The sequence below is a fragment of the Mobula birostris genome, chromosome 5 (genome assembly GCF_030028105.1).
Source record: "Mobula birostris isolate sMobBir1 chromosome 5, sMobBir1.hap1, whole genome shotgun sequence".
Classification (NCBI taxonomy): Eukaryota; Metazoa; Chordata; class Chondrichthyes; order Myliobatiformes; family Myliobatidae; genus Mobula; species Mobula birostris.
This window is the reverse complement of record NC_092374.1, coordinates 24,500,219-24,516,227: the sequence shown is the minus strand read 5'-3', so window position 1 is coordinate 24,516,227 and position 16,009 is coordinate 24,500,219. Positions and strand designations below refer to the sequence as shown.

At 43.0% G+C, this 16,009-nt stretch overlaps 1 protein-coding gene across 4 annotated transcripts in view; it reads right to left on the bottom strand.

The window, feature by feature from the left end:
- Window positions 1-16,009, bottom strand: part of LOC140197572 (teneurin-3-like) — a 2,811,066-nt gene that overhangs the window by 2,243,756 nt on the left and 551,301 nt on the right. The window contains exon 1 of one of the 4 annotated variants that reach the window (XM_072257695.1): window positions 15,840-15,866. The exons of the other annotated variants lie outside the window; for them this stretch is intronic. The gene's annotated coding sequence lies outside the window, so the exon portion shown is untranslated. Of the gene's footprint in view, window positions 1-15,839; window positions 15,867-16,009 lie in introns of those variants that run through there. 4 annotated transcript variants of the gene reach the window in all.

The following is a 16,009-nucleotide window of genomic DNA, read 5'->3' as shown; positions in this document are numbered from 1 at the left end:
GGGCTGAGGAGAGCAAGAAGGGGCCATGAGAAGGCCTTGGTGAGTAGGGTAAAGGAAAACCCTAAGGCATTCTTCAGTTATGTGAAGAACAAAAGGATGACAGGAGTAAAGGTACTACTGATTAGAGATAAAGGTGGGAAGCTGTGCCTGGAGGCTGTGGAAATGAGCGAGGTCCTCAATGAATACTTCTCTTCGGTATTCACCAATGAGAGGAAACTTGATGACGATGAGATTGATGTTCTGGAGCATGTTGATATTAAGGGAGAGGAGCTATTGGAGTTGTTAAAATATATTAAGATGGATAAATCCCCAGGGCCTGATGGAATATTCCCCAGGCTGCTTCACAAGATGAGGGAAGAGATTGCTGAGCCTCTGGGTCAGATCTTTATGTTTCGTTGTCCACGGGAATGGTACCGGAGGATTGGAGGGAGGCGAATGTTGTCCCCTTGTTCAAAAAAGGTGGTAGGGATAGTCTGGGTAATTATAGATCAGTGAGCCTTACGTCTGTGGTGGGAAAGCTGTTGGAAAAGATTCTTAGAGATAGGATCTATGGGCATTTAGAGAATCATGGTCAGATCAGGGACAGTCAGCATGGCTTTGTGAAGGGCAGATCGTGTCTAACAAGCCTGATAGAGTACTTTGAGGAGGTGACCAGGCATATAGACGAGGGTAGTTCAGTGGATGTGATCTACATGGATTTTATTTAAAGGCATTTGACAAGGTTCCACATGGTAGGCTTAATCAGAAAGTCAGAAAGGATGGGATCCAGGGAAGCTTGGCCAGGTGGATTCAGAATTGGCTTGCCTGCAGAAAGCAGAGGATCGTGTTGGAGGGAGTACATTCAGATTGGAGAGTTGTGACTAGTGGTGTCCCACAAGGATCAGTTCTGGGACCTCTACTTTTCGTGATTTTTATTAACGACCTGGATGTGGGGGTAGAAGGGTGGGTTGGAAAGTTTGCAGACGACACAAAGGTTGGTGGTGTTGTGGATAGTGTAGAAGATTGTCAAAGATTGCAGAGAGACATTGATAGGATGCAGAAGTGGGCTGAGAAGTGGCAGATGGGAGTTCAACCCAGAGAAGTGTGAGGTGGTACACTTTGGAAGGACAAACTCCAAGGCAGAGTACAAAGTAAATGGCAGGATACTTGGTAGTGTGGAGGAGCAGAGGAATCTGGGGGTACACCTCCACAGATCCTTGAAAGTTGCCTCACAGGTTGATTGGGTAGTTAAGCTTATGGAGTGTTAGCTTTCATAAGTCGAGGGATAGAGTTTAAGAGTGGCGAGGTAATGATGCAGCTCTATAAAACTCTGGTTAGGCCACACTTGGAGTACTGTGTCCAGTTCTGGTCACCTCACTATAGGAAGGATGTGGAAGCATTGGAAAGGATACAGAGGAGATTTACCAGGATGCTGCCTGGTTTAGAGAGCATGCATTATGATCAGAGATTAAGGGAGTTAGGGGCGAGAAGGAGGATGAGAGGAGACATGATAGTGGTATACAAGAGGAATAGATAGAGTGGACAGCCAGCGCCTCTTCCCCAGGGCACCACTGCTCAATACAAGAGCACACTTCTTTAAGGTAAGGGGTGGGAAGTTCAAGGGGGATATTAGAGGAAGGTTTTTTACTCAGAGAGTAGTTGGTGAGTGGAATGCACTGCCTGAGTCAATGGTGGAGGCAGATAAACCAGGGAAATTTAAGAGACTACTAGACAGGTATATGGAGGAATTTAAGGGGAGAGGGTATGGGGAGACAGGGTTTGAGGGTCGGCACAATATTGTGCGCCGAAGGGCCTGTACTGTGCTGTACTATTCTATGTTCAATGATCTATGAAAATAATGTAACTTGTAATGAAATCCTGCCTTGAGCAATCTGTATGAGATTCATCAATTTTAATGAAGGAAGTATACTGTAAGATATTTAAAAAAGCGTCTTAAATCCACATCTTTTCTCTTTGGAGCACAAAGGGTAACAGGAGACTTGACAAAGGCGTACAAGATCATGAAAGACATAAATACGAAGGACAGACAGCACCTTTTTCCTGGGGTAGCAATGACCAATACCAGAGGACAACCAGGTAAGATGAATGGAAGAGAACTGAGAGAAGATGTCAAAGAACAGGAATTCTGCAGATGCTGGAAATTCAAGCAACACACATCAAAGTTGCTGGTGAACGCAGCAGGTCAGGCAGCATCTGTAGGAAGAGGTGCATTCGACGTTTCAGGCCGAGACCCTTCGTCAGGACTAACTGAAGGAAGAGTGAGTAAGGGATTTGAAAGTTGGAGGGGGAGGGGGAGATCCAAAATGATAGGAGAAGACAGGAGGGGGAGGGATGGAGCCAAGAGCTGGACAGGTGATTGGCAAAGGGGATACGAGAGGATCATGGGACAGGAGGTCCGGGAAGAAAGACAAGGGGGTGGGACCCAGAAGACGGGCAAGAGGTATATTCAGAGGGACAGAGGGAGAAAAAGGAGAGTGAGAGAAAGAATGTGTGGTCAGGACTAACTGAAGGAAGAGTGAGTAAGGGATTTGGTCAGAACTAACTGAAGGAAGAGTGAGTAAGGGATTTGGTCAGGACTAACTGAAGGAAGAGTGAGTAAGGGATTTGGTCAGGACTAACTGAAGGAAGAGTGAGTAAGGGATTTGGTCAGGACTAACTGAAGGAAGGGTGAGTAAGGGATTTGGTCAGGACTAACTGCTTGCTCCTGCCCCACCGAACTCATTTCTGCATACCTCGACATGGTTTTATCACCCCTTGTTCAACCCCTTCCGACCTATGTTCGTGACACTTCTCATGCTCTTAAACTTTTCGATGATTTTAAGTTCCCTGGCCCTCACCGCTTTATTTTCACCATGGATGTCCAGTCCCTATATACTTCCATCCCCCATCAGGAAGGTCTCAAAGCTCTACGCTTCTTTTTGGATTCCAGACCTAATCAGTTCCCCTCTACCACCACTCTGCTCCATCTAGCGGAATTAGTCCTTACTCTTAATACTTTCTCCTTTGGCTCCTCCCACTTCCTCCAAACTAAAGGTGTAGCTATGGGCACCCGTATGGGTCATAGCTATGCCTGCCTTTTTGTTGGCTTTGTGGAATAATCTATGTTCCGTGCCTATTCTGGTATCTGTCCCCCACTTTTCCTTCGCTACATCGACGACTGCATTGGCGCTGCTTCCTGCACGCATGCAGAACTCGTTGACTTTATTAACCTTGCCTCCAACTTTCACCCTGCCCTCAAGTTTACCTGGTCCATTTCCGACACCTCCCTCCCCTTTCTAGATCTTTCTGTCTCTGTCTCTGGAGACAGCTTATCCACTGATGTCTACTATAAGCCTACTGACTCTCACAGCTATCTGGACTATTCCTCTTCTCACCCTGTCTCTTGCAAAAACGCCATCCCCTTCTCACAATTCCTCCATCTCCGCCGCATCTGCTCTCAGGATGAGGCTTTTCATTCTAGGACGAGGGAGAGGTCTTCCTTTTTTAAAGAAAGGGGCTTCCCTTCCTCCACTATCAACTCTGCTCTTAAACACATCTCCCCCATTTCACGTACATCTGCTGTCACTCCATCCTCCCGCTACCCCACTAGGAATAGGGTTCCCCTGGTCCTCACCTTACCACCCCACCAGCCTCCGGGTCCAACATATTATTCTCCGTAACTTCCGCCACCTCCAACGGGATCCCACCACTAAGCACATCTTTCCCTCCCCCCCTCTGTCTGCATTCCGCAGGGATTGCTCCCTATGCAACTCCCTTGTCCATTCGTCCCCCCCATCCCTCCCCACTGATCTCCCTCCTGGCACTTAACCGTGTAAGCGGAACAAGTGCTACACATGCCCTTACACTTCCTCCCTTACCACCATTCAGGGCCCCAAACAGTCCTTCCAGGTGAGGCAACACTTCACCTGTGAGTCGACTGGGGTGATATACTGCGTCCAGTGCTCCCGATGTGGCCTTTTATATATTGGCGAGACCCAACGCAGACTGGGAGACCGCTTTGCTGAACATCTACGCTCTGTCCGCCAGAGAAAGCAGGGTCTCCCAGTGGCCACACATTTTAATTCCACATCCCATTCTGACATGTCTATCCACGGCCTCCTCTACTGTAAAGATGAAGCCACACTCAGGTTTTGGAGGAACAACACCTTATATTCTGTCTGGGTAGCCTCCAACCTGATGGCATGAACATCGATTCCTCTAACTTCCGCTAAGGCCCCACCTCCCCCTCGTACCCCATCTGTTACTTATTTTTATGCACACATTCTTTCTCTCACTCTCCTTTTTCTCCCTCTGTCCTTCTGAATATACCTCTTGCCCATCCTCTGGGTCCCCCGCTCCCCCCGTCTTTCTTCCCGGACCTCCTGTCCCATGATCCTCTCGTATCCCCTTTTGCCAATCACCTGTCCAGCTGTTAGCTCCATCCCTCCCCCTCCTGTCTTCTCCTATCATTTTGGATCTCCCCCTCCCCCTCCAACTTTCAAATCCCTTACTCACTCTTCCTTCAGTTAGTCCTGACGAAGGGTCTCGGCCTGAAACGTCGACTGTACCTCTTCCTACAGATGCTGCCTGGCCTGCTGCGTTCTCCAGCAACTTTGATTTGGGGAGATGTCAAAGGTAGTTTTCCTTTTACACAAAGTAGTGGGTGCCTAGAACGCACAGCCCAGAGCTATGGTAGAGGCTGATATAATAGGTGGATTTAAAAGACTCAGAGAGGCACAAAGAAGAAGAAATGGAAGGTTTAAGTGGGATCGGGTAAGATTGATCTTGGAGAAGGTTTACATGAGTTAACACAGCATCATTGACTAAAGGGTCTGGACTGTGCTGTACTGTTCTATGTTCTATGTTCATGTGTATTTACTTTCATATTCTACAAGTGGACTTTGTTGGGTGACAGGAATCCACACAAACTACCTATCCCATATCATCACTCTGTTTTGTTTGCAATACTAGGCTGCACCGAACCATAATGTACAGAAATGGAAAATGTACTCACTTATCGAACAAAAGCTTGCCGAAAGTATGCAATGAATTTATAGAGAGACAATGCAATATCTTGCTCTGAATCTGTATAACTTGAAAGAACTAAAATAATCATTTTCATGAGCCTGATTGTCATCAACAGACAACTGAACCTCAATATATGTAGTTAAGCACAGATCATTCCTGCTGTTGCTTAGCCTAGCCATTCAACTGTATTATGAGGAAGGGCTCAAAGTGGTTGGATTAAAAATTCAAGTAAAGATCAAGTAAACTTGTCATACGCACAAGTTTGTGATTAAAGATGTATGCACAGAAGCAAAGAAAAACTTACTTATTGCAGAATCACAGGCATGAGATATCAGATATACAATATTTACAAGAAAAGTATAAATTAAGCTTTATATATATCTTATGAAAGCAAATAAAAAGTCCATTCTAATGTACAGTGGCCATAGTGTTGCAATAACAACCATAATTGTTGGTTATTAATGCAAGCAACATATTTCGCTGTACATTTCAATATACACGTGGCAAGTAAACTTAAATCTGAAATCTTTACTGATTTAGTCATTAGTGTTATGCAGGTTAGTTCAAGAAGTGAATGGTTGAAGGGAAAGAGCTGTTCTTGAACCTGGTCGTATGGGACTCCAAGCCTCTGTATCTCCAGCCTGATGGTATTTGTGAGAAGATGGTGTGGCCCAGTGGTGAGGATCTTTGATGATGGATGTTGTCTTGAGGCAGTGCTTCATGTAGATACTGCTGATGTTGGAGAGGGGTGTGCCAGTGGTGTATTCAATAGAACTGAAAGATGGACCCTGAAAGCCCAGGAACAAAACCAAATAACATTGCATTGTTTGTTTAAGAAGCAGGAGGAGAAGATGACGGCGTGACGCAGCTCACAGCGGCCACTCCGGTGGTGATGTCTGTTACTTGTCAAGTAGGATGCCATGCACAATCCTGATTTGATGGAGACGGACATCAGAGCATGGAGTAACATCTGGTGAAACCTCTGAAATGCCTGCTTCGCTGCTGCTGCTACTGTGTGGTCCAGAACCTACGCAGGAGAAGGCCCTGAGTCCTTGGCTTTGCTTGTTGCTCGGTGGCCGGGACGGGGTCGAAGTGCTCGGCAGAGGATGGTGCTCGGAGAGGCTGTGTCAGAGGGGCTGGTCAGAGGCTCGAAGTTTTCGGACGGACTCAGAGTCCGCTGCGGTCGAGTGCATCCTATGGTGCTGCATCGGCAATTAGCGGAGCTTGGAGGTTCTTGGCAGGGAGAGTTCCTCCCTTCTGCCACCTACATCAAATGATGAGTCTATCGGGACTTTGAGACTTTTTTCTACCGTGCTCATGGTCTGCTCTTTATCAAATTGTGGTATTGCTTTGCACTGTTGTAACTATATGTTATAATTATGTGGTTTTGTCAGTTTTAGTCTTGATTTGTCCTGTGTTTTCTTGTGATATCATTCTGGAGGAATGCTGTATCATTTTTCAGTGCATGAACCATAGAGCCATAGAAACTACAGCACAGAAACAGGCCCTTTGGCTCTTCTTGGCTGTGCTGAACCATTTTCTGCCTAGTCCCACTGACCTGCACACGGACCATATCCCTCCATACACCTCCCACCCATGTATCTGTCCAATTTATTCTTAAATGTTAAAAAAGAACCCGCATTTACCACCTCGCCTGGCAGCTCATTCCATACTCCCACCACTCTCTGTGTGAAGAAGCCCCCCCTAATGTTCCCTTTAAACTTTTCCCCCTTCACCCTTAACCCATGTCCTCTGGTTTTTTTCTCCCCTTGCCTCAGTGGAAAAAGCCTGCTTGCGTTCACTCTATCTATACCCATCATAATTTTATATACCTCTATCAAATCTCCCCTCATTCTTCTACGCTCCAGGGAATAAAGTCCTAACCTATTCAACCTTTCTCTGTAACTGAGTTTCTCAAGTCCCGGCAACATCCTTGTAAACCTTCTCTGCACTCTTTCAGCCTTATTTATATCCTTCCTGTAATTTGGTGACCAAAACTGAACACAATACTCCAGATTCGGCCTCACCAATACCTTATACAACCTCATCATAACATTCCAGCTCCTATACTCAATACCTCGATTAATAAAGGCCAATGTACCAAAAGCTCTCTTTACGACCCTATCTACCTGTGACGACACTTTTAGGGAATTTTGTATCTGTATTCCCAGATCCCTCTGTTCCACCGCACTCCTCAGTGCCTTACCATTAACCCTGTATGTTCTACGTTGGTTTGTCCTTCCAACGTGCAATACCTCACACTTGTCAGTATTAAACTCCATCTGCCATTTTTCAGCCCATTTTTCCAGCTGGTCCAAGTCCCTCTGCAGGCTCTGAAAACCTTCCTCACTGTCTACTACACCTCCAATCTTTGTATCATCAGCAAACTTGCTGATCCAATTTACCACATTATCATCCAGATCATTGATATAGATGACAAATAACAACGGATCCAGCACTGATCCCTGTGGCACACCACTAGTCACAGGCCTCCACTGAGAGAAGCAATTCTCTACCACCACTCTCTGGCTTCTTCCATCGAGCCAATGTCTAATCCAATTTACCACCTCTCCATGTATACCTAGCGACTGAATTTTCCTAACTAACCTCCCATGCGGGACCTTGTCAAAGGCCTTACTGAAGTCAATGTAGACAATATCCACTGCCTTCCCTTCATCCACTTTCCTGGCAACCTCCTCGAAAAACTCCAACAGATTGGTCAAACATGACCTACCACGCACAAAGCCATGTTGACTCTCCCTAATAAGCCCCTGTCTATCCAAATGCTTATAGGTTCTGTCTCTGAGTACTCCCTCCAATAACTTACCTACTACCGACGTTAAACTCACCGGCCTATAATTTCCCGGATTACTTTTCGATCCTTTTTTAAACAATGGAACAACATGAGCCATTCTCCAATCCTCCGGCACTTCACCCATAGACAGCGACATTTTAAATATTTCTGCCAGGGCCCCCATGCATTTCTATATGACAATAATCTAAAAATATCCTTGTGAAAGATTTTGAGGATCAGCTGGAAGAACAAATGCACCAACTCAAGCGTACTGGAAGAGGCCAATGTGAGCAGCATCTCCACCATGATAAAGCAACACCAACTCCAAAGGATAGGTCATGTCATAGAGATGCCAACTCACTTCTCCTCCTCGAGATCCTTTACTCCCAGTCGAAGGAAGGTCAGTGAGTTCCTGGCGGGCAAAGGAAATGCTTCAAAGATAACATGCAAATCAAAATGAAGAAATTCAACATTATATCTGAAAAAACTGGGAAGACATTGCACTCAACAGATACACTTGGAGGAAATCTGTTCAAGAGGAGACTGTGCTACATGAGAGTGACCTCTGCTGTGCCACAGAGAACAAGCAGCGGCTGTGAAAGGAGAGAATGCCTAACGAGAAGACCCAACCACAAACGAGGGCCACCATGTACTCTTGTGCACAATGGACCAAAATATGTGGATCCTGGATCAGCCTCTACAGTTTCCTGAGGACCCGCCAATAGACAACTCTGAAGGAGAACATCATACTCGATTCAAATGATGACACAACTACTATTATTCAATGATCACTGATGTATGCAACTTGAAAACTCTCAGGCAAGGGTGAAGAAGACAATGTTGGTGAGGGGCATTTCAACATAAAAGTCTTGGCATCAATTTATTGGAGCTTTGGAAGGTATGCACCTACTGGAAGCTGAGCTTGATATCAAGCATCAGCTTAAACCTTGTGCTCCATGGTTCATTCGCATTTTCACAGCACAGGAATATTAATACACTTTCACACATTGCCATGCACTCTTTGAATTAAACACTTGTCGCAGGGGTAGCCAAAGCTCATTCACTAACCCTGCTGATTTTAAAACATAATTAAATTCTTGTAATGTGTACAGTGCTGATGAGTGATGAAGATAGCAATTTAAACAGGCCCTGTGACAAATTATTAAAATATATCCTGCTTAGAGCTTTGACTGCGCTCATTCCAGTGACGGAGTGGAGCAAAATAACTCTGACCCTGCATCAGAATAAATTATGCAAATTCAGGAAGTTGAATAAGAAAAATGTACTCTGTGTCCTGGATCACTGCATCCATGGAATAAATATAAGATGACATGCCTGAGAGTATTTAAGAAATCAGTGACACAAACACAGGGTTCAATAATAGCATTGTAAGATACAACTAATGTACTTTCTCATCCTAAGTCATCCGTATCTGAATGCGTTACATAATTCGAGACAAATGTTGTTACTCCCAGTGCAGATAAACATTTTTGCACAAAGCAAAGTGCAAGAGATAACAAACAAGGTTAATAGCTAGTTACTAGCATTTTATTTGTTGCTCAGGGTGGAAATGTTGATCAGAATTCATATTTCCCAGTCAATCAGTTCCACAAAAAAATTTTCACTCATCCTTTCAAATCAGACAAGTAAAGAGCTCATATGACAATCATTAAAGGGCAGCATGCCATTTAACACATTAGATTCATGTCAGTTCTTTGCAGAGCAATCCATGTATCTTTCCCCATATCTTTCACTCGTCCTGAAGAAGGGGCTCAGCCCAAAACGTCGACTGTTTACTCTTCTCCACAGATGCTGCTTGAACTCTTGAACTGCTGAGTTCCTCCTGCATTTGCTTGTATTGCTCTTTCACTAATAACCTGAAATCCCTGTCCAAAGTGCAACTTAGGAGGAACAGTAGACTACTTGGCTAATTGAGACAGATTGGTTCTTCACCAAGGTCATGGCTAATCTGACTATCAGCATCTGGGATCGTTCTCTGTAGCCCTAGCGTCATTAGTTGATGAGAATAGCTTTTCTCTCTTTACCTCATCTGAACTTGTACACCTTCAGTGAATCTCCCCTGAAACTCCTATGCTCTAAGGGGAGCATTCAAAGTTTCTCCAGCCTTATTAAAATCCCTCAAAGCTTGAAGCGTTCTGGTAAGTCTCAAAGCTCAATGACTTTCACATCACTGCAGCCAAACAAAACATTATTTTTAAAGGTTCAACATAACTTGCATGTTTTTTTGCACTCACTGTCTCTGTAAAGTCTAATAATTCATTTGCTTTGTTAACTAATCTCTCTTGTCCAGCCACTTTCAAGGGTTGCTCCTTTCTTGCACATTCTTCAGAATTATGATATTGTTTGTATTGTCTTTTCTCTTTAGTTTGTCCAAAATGCATCACTTCACACCGCTCTGTATTAAATTCTATCTGTCATTTTTCTGCTGATTCAGTGAGCATATCTGTATCCTTTTACAGTTATTCGATATCATTTTTCACAGTTTACCACACTGTTTTCTACCATCAGCACTTTTTCCACTCTGTATTTCACTATCAAAGGCATTTGTGTACATCAAAAAGAAGTGATCCAAGCACTGATTCTTGCAATTCACAAGTTTACCATCTCCCATCTAGATAAATAGTTATTCGCCTCAACTTGTTTTATTCTTCAGCCTTTTTTAACCAGATTGATGCTGACATTTCTAGTCCTTAAACTTTAATTCTGTTAAACATTTTTTTTGAAAATCAAAACAAAAATTACTGATGTTGGAAATACAAAGGAGAAAAAAGAAAGCCCTCCAAATACTCAGCAGGTCTGGTCCAATCTGTAGGAAGGGGAAGAGAATTAATGCTCTGGATTGAAAACCCTTGGGCAGAGCCAAATAGGAGGCAAAAGAAGCTTGTAAAGCTGCAGGAAGGGTGAGGGATGGAGCGGTTTTTGATGGGATGAAACTAGGCTGACCATAGGGAGAAGTTGTAAATCAGTTATCTGGTCAGTGATACAATGGGAGCAGTTAGGGAGTGGGAAACTAAACAAAAGGTTATAGTGGAAAAATTATGCCACTGACATCCACAAAACTGCATCGCTGGCAATTAAATAACAATGCACCAAAGTTCGTTGACATGTTCATGTTTTGCTTTGGAACCTGAATCTGAATATTACAACTCCGAAAGTAAGAATGAAATGGATGAACCCGAGGACACCAGAAATATCACATTCAAGGTTATGGAATCTGTTAACTGTGTAATTTTTTTTTTGGCGTGTGTCTGCGTGCACGTGCGCGTCTGTGCGTGTGCATCCCTGGGTGCGTGCATGCGTCCCTGATGATGTCTTTTTCATGGCTTTTACAAGGCGCAGAGCGAGAAAGAGACTGTGTAGCGCGCCACCCCTCACACAGACATATTTGCAGTATTCTTCTCTTTATTTTATGAGGTCGAGTTGCGATCTTGACACTCAACCCGGCACGGATGGAAAGTGTACTCGGGAGCGGACCTGACTGGTTTCGAACTCGGGAACCTCCGCTCCCGGGTCCAGCGCCGATGTCATTGCACCACCAGCCGGCCCTTAATTGCGTAATCTAACAGTTGCTCTAGAGACATAGAACAATTTTCAGAAAGTGTTCAAAATGCAGTACATTTCACCTTTAATCATGAATAGGGTTGATCTTAGAAACGAGCAAAAGTAAATCAGAAGAGATGAAGAATAAACACCACAACTACTATCGTCTGATTTACACAATTGCAGAGTCAAATTCTAACACATATTTGACACCAATATAAGCCACTGTTGGACCTGTTCAGCTGAGGCCATTCTCTTAATGTTATTGCAAGGATCTCTGTTGGCACGTACCAAGGTTTTGCAAGTTAAGGTCAATATTATTTTGAAAACCTGTTTACCACTGCCAAAACATCCATTATATTACCTCCTTTCTTTTGATGAGTGATGCAAGGTATTGGCTATCTTTAATATTATCATTGTAATTCTAATCGTATTACAGGTGTCCCCCACTTTTCGAATGTTCGCTTTACGAAACCTCACTGTTATGAAAGACCTACATTAGTACCTTGTTTTCGCTTTCAGAAGGTGTTTTCACTGTTCCAAAAAAAAAAGCAGCACGCGGTAAAAAATCAGCGCGCGATAAAAGGCAGCGCTCCCCGAGCAGCTGCTCTCCCCCAGATTCTCGCCGGCATTGCTTAAACACGTGCCTGTGAGCAGCCGTTTGCAAGATGAGTTCTAAGGTATCGGAAAAGCCTAAAAGTGCTCATAAGGGTGTTACACTTAGCGTAAAACTAGACATAATTAAGTGTTTTGATCGTGGTGGACGAAGTAAGGACAACGTGAGTTTGGCTTGTGGAAGCTGACGGACATGATGTTGAAGAGGTTTTGGCATCCCATCACCAAGATCTGACAGATGAAGAGCTGATGCAATTGGAAGAAAAAAGGATAACAATCAAAACTGAATGAGCAATGATAAAGTACAACATTAATTTTGAAAGGGTACGTTGGTTTAGGGGATATTTGCAGGATGGTTTGAGTCCTTATTAAAGAACTGTGTGATAGAAAAATGCGCGAGGCTCAGCAGTCAAGCAGGCCTTCCACATCAGCCACAGCAGACGACGAACCTCGACCTTCGACATCGAGGCAGGCAGAAATAGAAGAAGATGAGCTGCCTGCTCTAATGGAAACAGACGATGACGAGATGACACCCCAGTGTCCTACCACCCCAGCCCCCAGACCACAGACAGATACCGATTCGTGGAGAATGCAACAGTAGCTGGGAGGCACACAGCACATCTTTAAGAAAAAAACCGAAATAAACATGCTAATTAATTTGGTGCCACCGGCAAGTAACTGTCGGCCCAAATCAGAGACGACGCAATCGGAAATCGGCACTGATCTGGGCCGACAATTACAGGCAGCACCTAATTAATTAGCATGTTTATTTCGGCTTTTTTCTCAAAGATGTGCTGTGTGCCTCCCGGCTACCGCTGCATTCCTGAATGCTTCGCAGCAATGTATCGCTCGGCAGCCTGGAGGGTGGGGGCCACTGCACCACCCAAACTCTGACTCAGCCTAACATACCATCATCAGTGTGCTCAGTGCTGTCCCGATTCTGGTAAGTCACACTACACTGTACATAACATTATTTCTACTTTATATCGGCTGTGTATTTTTACCTGTTATTTGATATGATTTGGCAGCTTCATAGCTTAAAGGTTACTGGAGAGCGCTTGTGCCGTGCTTTTGCCAACAGCACTTGCATGAGATTTTCTGCCGACGGCACTTGCACGAGATTTTCGCTACGGAGAACAGTTCAGCAATGATTGTGGAAAAGTATTTCTACTTTATATAGGCTGTGTATTTATCATATCATTCCTGCTTTTACTATATGTTACTGTTATTTTGGGTTTTCTGTGTTATTTGGCATGATTTGGTAGGCTATCTTTGGGTCTGCGAACACTCACAAAATTTTCCCATATAAATAAATGGTAATTGCTTCTTTGCTTTACAACATTTCGGCTTACGAACTGTTTCATAGGAATGCTATATCTTTGGATGGCGGGGGAAACCTGTATAGATAATGGTTCTTCAAACTCATTAATTAACTGTCCTTTTTGGGTCACCTTTCCTTTCAACACTATTATAATGGCCTCACACAAGTACAATTCAATAGATTTCTGTTTGATTTTATGTCATAAATTGTCTCTTAAGCCTGCTCTGCTACTTAATAAGTTCATGGTTTTATTTGCACATTTACTACTCTGAGCTTTCCATACCCCTCGATCTTCTTAATTTCCAAAAATATAATCATCTCAGGCTCGAACATATTCAACAAATGAACATGTCCAGTCCTTTGGGGAATGAAGTACTGGGGATTCAAAACCACTAATTAAGGAATTGTCTTCTCATTTCAGTTCTAAATGGTTCACAATTTATTCTAAGGCAATCTGCCCTAGTTATAAATCTTCTGACTAGAGAAAACAGCATTTCACTACTTACCATGAAAACTAAGGTTTAGTAGTATATATTTTGGTAGCATAGTCCCCCACAGACCAGCAGAGTGTCACTGTTGTAAAAAGGCTATCATAACTTATTGGAAGATGTGATGTAAAAAGATGATACAATTAAATGAAATCAAGAAATCTGTATTGCTGTCTTTGCTGTTGCTTCAGAATAATCTGTGTCTTGTACTGCAAAGAGTGCAAATAAATAGGTTAAATTGATGACCATTAGTTCACCTACACTTGTTAGCACATAAAAAATTGACAATAACACTATATATAAATTATATACGTGGAAGACCTGACACACAAGTGAGACAAATTGCATCTCTGTATGTGTGATTTATAATGATTTTCCAGTGAAATTGCTTCCCTACATAGCTTTCCACAGGACTTCTTAAGTGTAAGTTGAAGTAAGTGCCACCATGGGCTTTATTTACAGTTTCACAGATCAAAACCCCAAGTGTAATGAGTATTTAAAACATCACATTTGGAAACAATGTGTGAAAAAGAGAGGCTTCGCTTATGAAAACAGTGACAGAGGAAGATTCTCTTTTTTTTAAACAACACAGAAAAGAGGTATAGCCTCACAGAATAGTAGGTTGGTGACTGTTTAAAAATTTCTTTCTTCCAATTAACACAGTGGTTTAAAGTAGGACTAAGGCAAAAATGTGGTAAGATTATTGCTTAACTAATTAGGCTACATAAATATAACTATAAATAATAGTTGAAAAACATTTTGATTGTATAAATAGGACTAGTATAAAATATATCAGGGCAGCACATATGTGTTTAGACTGCTGTTTACACAGAATGGCAGTAACGCAACAGTTTGCAGATTCCAGGATCTGGATTCATTCTGAACCACGGGTGCAGTATATGTTTGTGCAGGGTGGTCAATGTACTACTATAAATTTCCACTTACTATTGCTTAATAGTGATGTGAAACAGCGTACGTTGCAAGAGCACAGGGTGCAAGCAAAGAGGGAGAATTAGACTGTTGGGATGGGCACTGCTTTCTCCTGGACTCCATGAGTGTTGGTAGTATGGGTCAGTAAAGAGGGAGTCTGCAGGATATGTATCCATCTTTAGTCTCTCCGTCCAGAGTCCCTGAGTGTACGGTGGAGGAAAACATTATGTGCAGTCGAGCATATAGTCACACCTGAGGAAAGCTTTTGGTCAGGCTTGAGAGAATTAATCAACAGATTATAAAAGAAACAACAAAACTAATTGTTCTGCTGGCACTGGTTGGTCTAAGAGGCATAACAGTTACCATTTACACAAACTGTGAGGACTAGACAGAGAACCATGGTGTAGATCATGGTTGGGTCGGGAGCGAGTGTGTGTGTGTGTGTGTGTGTGTGTGTGTGTGTGTGTGTGTGTGTGTGTGTGTGTGTGTGTGTGTGTGTGTGTGTGTGTGGTTTGTGTATGTGTGTAAATAGGGGGATTTGTGTGTGTGTGCACGTGCGTCTCAGTCTTTGTGTCGCTGTCTCTGTGTGGAGTTGACAGGAAACATAAGCAGCCTAAATATAGATTGAACAGAGAGAACGAGCACAGAAAGACAGGGAGCATATTGACAGCAAGTGATCAATTTGAATAATGAATTTGGAATCTAATGAAATGGTTAATCTTAAAGAGGAGAAAGAAATTAGGTTAAAATTGAGTGTATTGAGCAGTGAATACAGTCCCCATAGTATAAAAGAGAAGCAATAGGCAAACATGCTTATGAATAAATATCAGAAATTTTAAAAAATGGGTCAACTGAGTCATCATCTGTGAAGAAAAGAGATGAAGGATAAAACTAACTCAGTTACTCATTTCACAGAAGCTACACAAAATGGTGAGTATTTCAGATTTTCAGCATCTGCTGTATTTTACTTTTGGATGGCTGCAAAAAACTCAGGACTGTCGTTAAACATTTCATTGTATAATACATTTATAAGAGACGGGCTGGAAAGAAGAGGTGGACGAACAATAGTGACAACATAAAAAGCAATAAGTGTATCATGATAAAAGAAAATAAAAAGACTTACCACAGTTACAGAAATAGACTACAGACCACTTGATAGTTGAACAGAAATGGAGGAGGAAGTGTGCAGACTTTTGGAACATCAGTTAAAGTCGTACAAGATAAATCATTGTCATCAATTACAATATTAATTGGAACTATCTAATACTTCAGCAGAAAAGGGCACAAGGCCAG